At 38.7% G+C, this 13,041-nt stretch overlaps 1 pseudogene; it reads right to left on the reverse strand.

The window, feature by feature from the left end:
* Window positions 1-5,780: 5,780 nt before the first annotated feature.
* On the reverse strand, window positions 5,781-10,389 carry LOC112634254 (annotated as a pseudogene).
* Window positions 10,390-13,041: the final 2,652 nt, after the last annotated feature.

Here is a 13,041-nt window from a genome sequence, read left to right on the forward strand (position 1 = left end):
ATCATAGCTTACTGTAACCGTGAACTCTGAGGCAAGAGGGCTCAAGTGATCCTCTTGCCTCAGCCTCCTGAGTGGGTGGGATACAGCTGTATGCCACCACATCTGGCTAGTTAAAAATTTTGTTTTGAGAACTGTTTGGAGGGTCTATCTAGCAAGGGGGTGCAGCTACTCCTATACCCTTGACCAAAGACCAGTCCTCCTCTATCCGGGATGGTCGTCCTCTTTGACTGAGTGCACAGCTTTGGGAGGGACATACATGGAGCAGTGAGGGAGGAAGGGGACACCCGCCTAGCCAGTCAGATCAGCTGAACCAAGCCTGGTGATCAATGGGGTGACAGATGCCATAGCCAGATCAAGTCGGCTTCACCCCTTGGATGTAAGGTTGATTCAACATATGCAAATCAATAAATGTAATCAGATAAACAGAACATAAACAGAACCCATCACATAAACAGAACCAATGACAAAAACCACATGATTGTCTCAATAGATACAGAAAAGGCTTGCCTTTGAAAACATTCAGCACCCCTTCATGCTAAAAACTCTCAATAAAATAGGTATTGATGGAATGTATCTCAAAATAATAAGAGCTATTTATGACAAACCCACAACCAATATCACATTGAATGGGCAAAAGCTGGAAGCATTCCCTTTGAAAACCAGCACAAGACAAGGATGTTCTCTCTCACCACTCCTATTCAGCATAGAATTGGAAGTTCTAGCCAGAACAATCAGGCAAGAGAAAGAAATAAAGGGTATTCAAATAGGAAAAGATGAAGTCAAATTGTCTCTGTTTGCAGATGACATGATTGCATATTTAGAAAACTCCATCGTCTCAGCCCCAAATCTCCTTAAGCTGATAAGCAACTTCAGCAAAGTCTCAGGATACAAAATCAATGTGCAAAAATCACAAGCATTCCTATACATGAATAATATACAGAGAGCCAAATCATGAGTGAACTCCCATTCACAATTGCTACAAAGAGAATAAAATACCTAGGACTACAACTTACAAGGGATGTGAAAGACCTTTTCAAGGAGAACTACAAACCATTGCTCCAGGAAATAAGAGTGGACACAAACAAATGGAAAAACATTCCATGCTCATGGATAGGAAGAATCAATATTGTGGAAATGGCCATACTGCCCAAAGTAATTTATAGATTCAATGCTATCTCCATCAAGCTACCATTGACTTTCTTCACAGAATTGGAAAAAACTACTTTAAATTTCATATGGAATCAAAAAAGAGCCCGTATAGCCAAGACAATCCTAAGCAAAAAGAACAAAGCTGGAGGCATCATGCTACATGAATTCAAACTATACTACAAGGCTACAGTAACCAACACAGCATGATACTGGTACCAAAATGGATATATAGACCAATTAAACAGAACAGAGACCTCAGAAATAACACCACACATCAACAACCATCTGATCTTTGACAAACCTGACAAAAACAAGCAATGGGGAAAGATTCCCTATTTAATAAATGGTGTTGGGAAAACTGGCTAGCCATATGCATAAAACTGAAACTGGACCTCTTCCTTACACCTTATACAAAAATTAACTCAAGATGGATTAAAGACTTAATTATAAGACCTAAAACCATAAAAACCCTAGAAGAAAACCTACACAATACCATTCAAGACATAGACATGGGCAAGGCTTCATGACTAAAACACCAAAAGCAATAGCAACAAAAGTCAAAATTGACAAATGGGATCTAATTAAACTAAAGAGCTTCTGCACAGCAAAAGAAGCTATCATCAGAGTGAACAGTCAACCTACAAAATGGGAGAAAATTTTTCAATCTATCCATATGACAAAGGGCTAATATCCAGAATCTACAAGGAACTTGTTTAAATTTACAAGAAAAAAACCCCATCAAAAAGTTGGAGAAAGATATGAACAGACACTTCTCAAAAGAAGATATTTATGTGGCTAACAAACATATGAAGAAAAGCTCATCATCCCTGGTCATTAGAGAAATGCAAATCAAAACCACAATCAGATATTATCTCATGCCAGTTAGAATTGTGATCATTAAAAAGTCAGGAAACAACAGATGCTGGCAAGGATGCAGAGAAATAGGAACATTTTTACACTGTTGGGAGTGTAAATTAGTTCAACCATTGTGGAAGACAGTGTGGCAATTCCTCAAGGATCTAGAAACAGAAATACCATTTGACCTAGCAATCCCATTACTGGGTATATACCCAAAGGATTATAAGTCATTCTACTATGAAGACACATGCACACTTAAGTTTATCGCAGTACTATTCACAATAGCAAAGACTTGGAACCACCAAATGCCCATCAATGATAGGCTGGATAAAGAAAATGTGGCACGTATACACCATGGAATACTGTGCAGCCATAAAAAAGGATGAATTCATGTCCTTTGCAGGGACATGGATGAAGCTGTAAACCATCATTCTCAGCAAACTAACACAGGAACAGAAAACGAAACACTGCATGTTCTCACTCATAAGTGTGATTTAAACAATGAGAACACATGGACACAGGTAGGGGAACATCACACACTGGGGCCTGTTGGGGGGTAGGGGGCTAGGGGAGGGATAGCATTAGGAGAAATACCTAATGTATATGATGGGTTGATGGGTGCAGCAAACCACCAGGGCACGTGTATGCCTAGGTAACAAACCTACATGTTCTGCACATGTATCTCAGTCCTTGAATTTTTTATATATCCCACAAAAATTAGCTGGGTGTGGTGGCACATGCCTGTAGTCCCAGTTGCTTGGGGGGCTGAGGCAGGAGAATCACTTGAACCCAGGAGACGGAAGTTGCAGTAAGAAGAGATCATGTCACTGCACTCCAGCCTGGGTGACAAAGTGAGACTGTGTCAAAAAAAAAAAAAAAAAAAAACAGGCATTGGCTTTGAGGTGAAATATGAGTGCTTAAGGCAGAATATTTCAATACTAATTTTTATTACTGATTCTGGAAAGATTTTGAAGACAATGTTATATGCACTGTTTTCTACAACGTGTTCCTATAAACCATTTTAGAAGGCATTGGAAGATTATGGTGGTTGTTTCCATATTAAAATGTTAATGTTTGAGTCAAGTTGGTGGTTTTTGAACCTGAAAGATCAAATAGTTCAATTTAATTGTATTAACCAAATTGATTTCAAACCAGCGGAATTATTTGCAGTGCTTAAAAAGTCATTATTTTCCATTCAAGCGAGATATATGGGTCACCTTGGGATTTGCAGCTGGAGTTTTCCTTTATGATAACATACTGGGAACCAAGTCATTTGTCCTAATGACACTCTCAGCAAAGGTTCACCAAACCTGCCTTGATTAATTTTTCAAAAGCACTTAAAAAGATTTACCAATTACACTTTTGGGGGTTGACTTGATCAGCTCCACATGGCTGCACAATCTGCATCTTGCTACTTTAAGCTCCAACAGACTAAAATGGTTAAAATAGGTCTGATGGAAATAAACTATGAACTTAATTCTAATGTGGTCTCAACTTGTATGCTTTAAATATTTGGGATGCTGCATATAAAATGATCTAACGCAAATTCTCAAATTCTGAAAAAGTAGTGAGGGAGCAAATATTCCGTTTTGCCAGTGAGAGATACTGTAACAGAAAACGATAAAGGAACTGAAGATGGCACACTGAACACCACCGCAGGACTATTAAGATTCATTTTCTTTCATCTCTGCTCCCGTCCTTCATTTCTATGGCAGTTATCATTACATTCTGGCAGTAATGTGGTGGTAAGTAATCTGCATTTTCAATTCACACAGACATGTAGTTCCATATTGAAACAAATTGTTTTTTCTTTTTTGGTCTCTCCTAAAATCTTTCTTCTCAAAGTATGGTCCTTGGTTTAGCAGCAATGGCATCAACTAGATGCTAATTAGGAATGCCCAGATTCTGCTAGATAAATTTGTTTCATTCATGTGTATATTAAAATCAAGAGGCACTCTCTGGCCAGGCACAGTAGCTCACACCTGTAATACCAGCAACTCTGGAGGCTGAGGCAGAAGGATCTCTTGAGGCCAGGAGTTTGAGACCAGCCTGGACAACATAGTGAGACTCTGTTTCTAAAATAAAATAAATAAATAAATAAAATTAGCCAGGCATGGTGGTGTACCTAGTCCCAGCTACTTAGGAAGCTGATGTGGGAGGATCGCTTGAGACCAAGAGTTCGGGGCTGCAGTGAACTGTGGTTGTGCCACTGTACTCCAGTCTGGGTGACAGAGTGAGAATCTGTCTCAAAAACAAACACACAAAAACCCAAAAAACTTCCACAAGTTCAGCCGTGCAAGCTTGAGAATCATTGCTTTAGGATAATGTTGCATCTGGGTGCCTTTACTTTCAAACTTACCATTCTTAAAACAAAACAAAACTTTTTATATGCTTTTTATATAGTGTGTTTGTTGCTCCATAAAGGAAGTTGAGGAATTCAGGATTGTTCTTACTTAATCCATCTGTTAACTAAATAACTCTTCCTTTAAGAACAAATGCTTTTAATCTCATGACTAACGAACTCTGCTAATTCAGTTTTGTGTATTAAGCATTGATATGTGAAAACCTACTCAGTACTCAGTGTTTCACAAAATGTGAGGAAAGAAATAGAAAATAAAGAAAGATATGTTTGGTTTTAGTCATTATTATGGTAGGATAAACTGATTATCATAAAAGGAAAGAATTTCAATGATGAAATTCAGCGCACACATGAGAATACATAAAGTCACTAGGTAAGATACAGGAAATCCAGTTAAATTTGAATTTCAGATCAACCATAAATACTTTTTTTAACCTAATGATTTAGCATTTTTTAGTATAAGTATTTAGTAGAAATAGGTTCCATGCAAGTACCTGGGACATAGTTTTATTTGCTAAATCTGGCAACTCTAAGAAATAAGCCATGCAAAATGAGGGGTAAATTATATTTTATAATCAATAAAAATTGGAACCTATATGATATGCTATCAGGCTAGCTACATAAATTCCTTTTTATAGAATATTTTACAATTAAATAGCAATAATGTATGCTGTGTTCCATGATTGCAGCTCAATATGAAATCTCTAAGTAATTTTGATCAAGAAATTTCTTTGCTTTGATGTCAAAACACAAGCAATAATAATTTAAAATAATGCCATGCATCCTGATTACCATTCTACTAATTTTATTAATTAATGTATAAAATGTTGAACCAAAACAATACACTGTAATGTTCTTAAAAGAGAGAAAAGAAAAAAAAAAAAGGAGAAAAAGAAAAACCATACTGAAATTCTGAGCTGTTAGAAAACTCAACCAGCAGCAGAGGGCACTAATGTATCACTGATGAATTGTGCATCACAAGAGGCTTAAACATGTTTTTTTTTTTTTGCTTCGCACTAATAAACTTTTATTTCACTCAAATTAGAGCAATAATCTTGCATACATAAGTATTTTTCCTGCCCGATAATTCAAATAAAAAATCCAAAACGATTAATAAAGAAAAATATAAGAATTAACAGACCCTTTAAATTTGTTTTAAATATTTTTAAGGTTTAAAAAGGGTTTAAAGTTTGTAATTCCTAGTAGGAAAACATTATCTGAATGAATACCCTAATGGCAAACCACTGTAAAATGCTTCACCTGCATTCGGGGGAGAGGGGTAGGAATTATCTTCAAAGCACTCCAGCTGTCTTGATGAGAAGGTCAGAGGTACACTGGTTTGTATTACTGTAACATTCATAAGGTGATCTAGGTTGCCTTTCCTTAAGCAACGGCTTTATTTATCAGAAGGGCATTACGCTTGACCTCCAAATATGGCTGACAATTTACTGATAAGATTCATAACCTTTGGGTTGCTGCGGTATTTTGACATATTCGCTGGGTTCTGAGCCACAGCCTGGGAGACCACCATAACTTCTGGATCCTGTATGGCTGCAGGAACCTCTGGCTCACTGAGAATTTTATTGGGTCGAGGCCTTCTGGCCACCCCAGGTATGCCCCATCCTTTCCAGGCATTCCTCTGGGAAAATTACCAGGCATTTCCCTAGGAAAGCCACTTGGAAAAGAGCCAGACTGAGCTCCTGACTATTGTCTGACTTGTCTGGCTTCTTCCTCCCTCTGGGCTCTCTCATGCTCTTCCGAGCCTTCTTAACTCTTTCTATTCTTTCTTTGGTCTCTTGCTCTTCACATTTTCGTTCATACTTTCTCTGATGTTCTGCAATTTCCTGTGTCCTAGGTTGAATCAGGATTTATTTCAATGGCTCTGTCACAGTCTCAGATGGCAGCATTTGGCTTCTGTAATTTGACGAAGACAGTGGCCCTCTTGGCATACAAAATGGCCAAGTGAGGATTCAGCTTGATGGAATCTGTGAATAAGTCAATGGCTTTCTGCAGTTCACCGTTATTTAGGGCTTCAATAGCAGCCACTTTCTTATCATTTGCCTGATCCATCATCTCCTCTGTTATCTCTGCATTTCATCTCCCATTTCTGGAGGGGCATCAGTGTCTGGTTCAATCACACTTTTATTATCAATTCCTAGATAACTTTCCTCACTTGATGGTTCATCTGCCTTTAAGTTTTCCTCCACCTTCTTACTACCAGATTTTTCTTCCTTGGTATTTTCTTCTGATTTTGCTTTCCGAGTAGCAGGTGATACTTTACCCCCCATGCTCTCCACCCTCTCCCTCAGGAAACACATTTCCTTGGTGTGCAGAACGCTTGGATCTTGTTTACACATTTTCACAAAGGCCCAAAGCACGTTCACTTTGTGGGGGGTCTATGGTCGGAAGGCAGTGGGCGAAGCTACGGGGCTGTGGCTGGTTCTAGGCCCAGGTGCTGGCTCCGCATGACCTCCTAGAAGCAGGCAGCTGCTGGGAGACAGAACACACTAGAACCTTCCCGGCCACTGGCTCCTCCCACCCAAAGGTCTCATGACCCCAGGTCCTCTGCCTGCTCATTCCTATTCCCTCTGCACTGCTCCTGCTCTCTCCCTAGAACCTTCTAGAAGCATGGCTGTTTGTGCTATTGCCTGCCTTTCTGTGCACACATTCTCATATTCTTAACTAGGAACCGGCTCCCTGGATCGGGCAACCCCTGACATGGGTGCCTTCAAGGAGGCGGAGGATAGCAGCCCCTTAGGGAGCAATGTCCAAGAGCATATTCTGTGGCTGCATGCACTTGAGGCTTAAACATTTTTGTATTGCTTTGTTCAACTTAGATTTTATTTGAATATTTATTTTAATCAACTTTGCCATGCAGTGTTGTTAAAACAGATTAGAAACTAAAAGCAGTTCTAGTGTACTGTTCAGCACTTGTATGACCCTAAATAACATATATACACACACGCATATACACACACACACACACACACACACACCTATATATACACACATATATATGTGCTTAAGATCCTTCGCTAATAAAGTACTTAACCATTTTGGCAACCGGATGTACTACATTTCTGGTTTATGCTTGAATGCCTGGGTCTTTACAAGTGTGTTGACTGTGTGTGAGGAATCATAGGTCTAATTAAGGAAGGCAGCGGTGGATGGAGGTTTATGAAGTTAAGGAACTAAAATCCTAGTTGGGTGGGAGATGGCTTTGGCCGGACTGACTTAACTCCTGAGCCAGATAATGGAGTGTCATATGATACAATTCCATCCCCAGGCATACAAACCTATACAGAGGTGTGTATAAGTGCAACAAAATTCAGGACAATTTCAGTTTCCTCACAGTAATGCCTTTATGGACAGAGGAGGAGAATTCATTTTGGTGCTCTTTGTGCTAGACTTGGCATTGCATATATTTGATTTCATTCCAGTTTCATGACAACCCTGTGAGGTAGGCGTTATTATCATCTGTTTACAGATGAAAAAAATCCCCAGGGCTGAAAGAAAGGGTATATTTCAATGAACGCTATCCTTTTGTATAGTGGGCACTCACTTAATATTCATCTAATGTAGCATTTCTTAAACTTTGGTCTGTAAGACACTAGTACCCTTCAAGGTTTCAAAAGTTTTCCTTATCAAACAATTATGGGAAATGTTGCAAACTTTAGCTGTCTTTTAGAGTTTCACAATGCATAAAAATGTTTTAAAATTTCTTAAGAAATTATGTGATAATGCAACTTATTTAACTTTATGCTTAGGTTTCTCAATCTTACTTAGCTAAAGAATTTTTCTTTTTCTCCCATTTTTAGTAGAACAGCCATCCATGTTGCAAGGCATACATCTTTTGTGAAACATGTTTTGAGAAATATGGGTCTAATTATGTATGGAATATATTTCCTGGTAGGAATTAGAGGAGTTAATTCATTATCATCATAATTCTTAGAAAATATGTATTTGGGTGGTGATTCCTCAAGGATCTAGAAACAGAAATACCATTTTACCCAGCAATCCCATTACTGGGTATATACCCAAAGGATTATAAATCATTCTACTATAAAGACACATGCACGTTTATGTTTATTGCAGCACTGCTCACAATAGCAAAGACTTGGAACCAACCTGAATGCCCATCAATGATAGACTGGATAAAGAAAATGTGGCACATGTACACCATGGAATACTATGCAGCCATAAAAAAGAATGAGTTCATGTCCTTTGCAGGGACATGGATGAAACTGGAAACCATCATTCTCAGCAAACTAACATAAGAATGGAAAACTAAACACTGCATGTTCTCACTCACAAGTGTGATTTGCACAATGAGAACACATGGACACAGGAAGGGGAACATCACACACCCGGGACTGTTTGGGCTTGGGGGCAAGAGGAGGGAGAGCATTAGGACAAGTACCTAATGCATGCTGGGCTTAAAACTTAGATGATGGGTTAATGGGCGCAGCAAACCACTATGGCACATGTATATCTATGTAACAAACCTGCACATTGTGCACATGTATCTGAGAACTTAACGTATAATAATAATAAAAAAGAAAATAGGTATTTGGTACCTTCAATTTGTAGGGCATTGGGATAGAATCCAGACATATGACATAAACCCTGTTAGAGAGAGAGAGAGAGGAGTTTACAGTTTATATGAAGAGGCAAAAATGTCTTTGGTTTGAGTGGGAATGTAACTTTAACTCCAGTGCTCTTCTTTCTTTAATTTTTAGAGTAGGATGGTGGTTATGGATAACAGGGTTTCCAATGATTTCTTAATGTGACATTGTGTTTTGTTCCCTTAGTAAACAATTACCACTTTCTTCCATTAATTTAGTATGGCTTAGATGTTTGGAAGGAAGAAAAACGTAAACATTTGAATACAAGTAAATCCCAGATAGAAGTCATTAAGAACAGTACATCTTTGACACACCCTGGAAAATAGGTGTCTTCCTTTTCACACACATTCAAATGCACACACAGGTGTGTGCACACACACATTCAATTTCATCTCATCAGAGCATCACATCTTTATGTCATTTGTTGGATAAACAAAAGCAAATGAAGGTTGTAGATATCTATATCAGGGGATTGGTCAAAGGATTTGAAATTCATAGACTAAAAATTTCAGTTGTTTTTCAGTAATTTTGAAGGCTGGCAAGTTACCACTATGCCAGAGATCTCTAGCCTTTTTTTCTTTAGGGATGTGATGATATTTTGCACTGTTCTGGCACCTTTTTTTCTGATAATCAAACCTTATCAAGCAATGTAACATATTACCAACAAGGAAATGAAATTAATTTGTGGTTGTAACATTAACAGGGGAGTTGGAAATGAAATATTCAGCTGTGGTTAGATAGGCAAGTGGAAATGTGAAGATGATGAACAATAAACCAATAACACAACCTTGAAATATTTTTTTCTTGAGGTATTCAGATGCTTATAACAAGAAAAGGTTTTCCTCCCTGCATTACCTTATTTAAGGCAGCCCCAGCACTTCACTGTATGTGTCCCTTTGAAGTAGGACTGCTTAGAAAGGCTCTGGGTGTGCAGCCTTGCTTTTTTGAAAGGATCATGACTTGCACCTCCATCTCATATTCTTGAGGAGGACAGAAAAGAGGGTTTATCTTTGCTTCTACGTATCTTAGCAGCATTCTTATCCTATTAAGCCATAGGCCTTATTTATTCAGGTCACAAATAACTGAGAAGTGTAGAGATAATAGGCTACTGATGGCAAATTATATTTTTCCATATTATGACTGTAAATGTTACCTGAGGCAATTTTTCAGAAGCCACTTTCACTATAGTGGTTTAAACCAAAACTCAGTGAAAGGAAGTCATTTTTTCCACATAATGCGGTAATGATAAAGAATGATTATTTTCTCTTTACATTGATAACACCTAATCCTTAATCCTCCTTATGAGATTTGCTTTAATATCTAAAAATAATGAACATTTCTAAAAAATGTACCTCCAATGGAACTACAAACTCACCAGAAATTGCAGAGGATGTCCATGTGGAGATGTTTCATATGAAACCGCAAGTGGCTCATGACATTACTTAAGGATAGTTCCCCCGTGGGAACATGACACACATCTGACAATATCAATGAGATCATTTGTATCTTGGCCTAAAGCAGGCTTTCTGCTTTGGTGTCTCTTCATTTCAAATAATAACACTGGGGGCCTGGAAGAAAGAGGCAGAGTTATCATTTAAACTGTGTTTCCTACATTAAGAGATTGAAAATGCAAAACGAAGGAAGTTGAGCCCCAGAGTTATTGGTTGTTATCTCTTTCAGCACTACTAGTAACAGATCCATTGTAAACTTGTTGGGGCAACATGGGCAACCGGGGACTCTCTAGTCACTTGTTTATAGCAGAAATCAATGCTTTTTAAACATCTTTAACTCCAGTTGTGGCATAAAGTCATCAGTAGACTCTGTTAAGCAAAAACCTTTCTTTAATACTTATATTGAATTTCTTAAAAAATATTTATTAAGCACCTATTTTATGCTAGGCACTGTTCTAAGTACTGGGTCACTGGTGAACATGATGGGTGAAGTCCCAGCTCTCTTAGAGTTTACTTTTCCTTGGGAATAAAGGCAATAAACAAGCTAACAAAGAGGCTATGAAGAAAATAAAATAGGTTAATGTAATAGAGAGTGACAGGTGTGGAGTGGAAAAGGCCTCCCTGAGGGGGTATTATTTAAGAAAATGGAGTCAGCTAGAGAGGGGAAGGAAAAGAGCACCCCAGGCATTGGAAACAAGTGCGAAGGCCTGAGGCAGGAGCAAACTTGGCATGTTCAAGGTACTGGAAGGAGCTCTTGTAGCCAGAGCCTGGTGAGCAAAGGAGGGGTAATGGAAGATAAGCACAGAGAGGCAGGCAGGGATTGGGCCATCTGGGATCTTGTAAGATCTCGATGAAGAGTTTAGATTTTATTGTACGTGCAATTCTAGCTGCTGTGAGGAGAATGACTGTGCGGGCAAGAGTGGGTGCAGGAAGAGCACCAGGGCTATTTCAGATAAGCCAGGTAAGTCCAGGGTCTTGGTCTAAGGTGGAAATAGTAGGAATGGTGAGAAGTAGTTGATTCCAAAATATATTTTAGAGAGAGAAACAACACGATATATTGATGGATTAGATGTGGGGACTGAGGGAAAGAGGTCTTTGTCCTGAACAATTTCCTGAGATGGGAAAGAAGAGGTTTAGGGGGTGGAAATTAAGGGTTTGATTTGAATGTGCTTAGTTTCAGATGCCTACTGGACATGAAAACATTGATATCAGATAAGTCAGAGCTGAAGATACACACTTGGGTGTCATTTGTATATAGGTGGCATTGGAAGATCAGGGCCATGACCAGCTGATGTTGGGAGAGAGTATAGATCCAAGAAAAGGTGGTGCAGAACTGCGTCTCCAAGTCACAACATTGTTGAAGTTGGGAAGAGGAGGAGGAGCAGCAAAAAAGATGGAGAAGGACCAGCCAGTGTAACAGGCAGGAAGATGGAGAGGTGTAGCTCTGGAAATCAATAGAAAAAGTGTTTTAGCGAGGAAGTGTATAGTGCTGCAGAGAGGTAAAGTAAGATGAGAACAGAGAGATAGCAATTAGATTTGTCTTTCAAAGGTCATGGGTGACCTTGAGAAGAGTGAGGATAACAAAGAGGATGAAACTCAACTTTCTCTTCAGAGAACTGAGAGTGTAGCCACAGAAACAAAAACCAGTCCAAAGTGGAACTTTATTTTGTGGCTCTACTTAACTTCTTAGGGTAACTGTAACCATAGAAACCCGCTGTGATTTAAGAATCCCTAGAGGTTGGATAGTCCAAAGTTTCACCTTGGGCCTTCCAGGACAGGCTGACAGATGTTAAAAATTTGCACAAACATTTCCAGGAATAGGGTTCATCTTATGATAGTTCACTTTGTGGCTGGATAGCTTTGTCTGTTAAAATAAAAGCCTTTGTCAATTTAAATTTAGCAGAGTTTATCTGAGCAAAAAATAATTCATGCATTGGCAGTACTTAGAACCAGCAAAAGTTCAGAGAGCTCACTAAGCACAATTGGAAGTGAGTATGTTTACATAGGAAAGGAAAGTGCAGAAAGAGCTTGACTGGCTACAGCTTGATGTTTGCCCTATTTGAACATGATCTGAGCAGGTGGCAGCCTGTGATTGGCTGGAGCTTAGCTGCTGTGGTTGGCCAAGACTGACCATTTGTTATATTTCAAAGTTAGATTTTCAGTTTGTTTACTCACTAAAGTTGCAATTTGTTTGTAGGAACTCAAGGTATGGAGATGACCTCAGACCAATGGCCTGCTGCTTATTTAAGAGATTTCTTTCAGAGTATGGAGATTTCTCATGCCAGTATGTTTATTTGTTATTATTAAATTAATTTTTATTATTACCATTTTGTTATTATTATTTTATTTAACCAATGGAGACTCACTGTATATTATTTTTAACTTACTATTTTATTATTATTAATTACTGTTTTGTTTTTACAGGATTTTTTTTTTTTTTTTTGAGATGGAGTCTCACTCTGTTGTCCAGGCTGGAGTGTAGTGGCGTGATCTTGGCTCACTGCAAGCTCTGCCTCCCTGGTTCATGCCATTCTCCTGCCTCAGCCGCCCGAGTAGCTGGAACTACAGGCGCCCACCACCACGCCCAGCTAATTTTTTG

This window comes from Theropithecus gelada, chromosome 11 (genome assembly GCF_003255815.1).
Source record: "Theropithecus gelada isolate Dixy chromosome 11, Tgel_1.0, whole genome shotgun sequence".
NCBI lineage: Eukaryota > Metazoa > Chordata > Mammalia > Primates > Cercopithecidae > Theropithecus > Theropithecus gelada.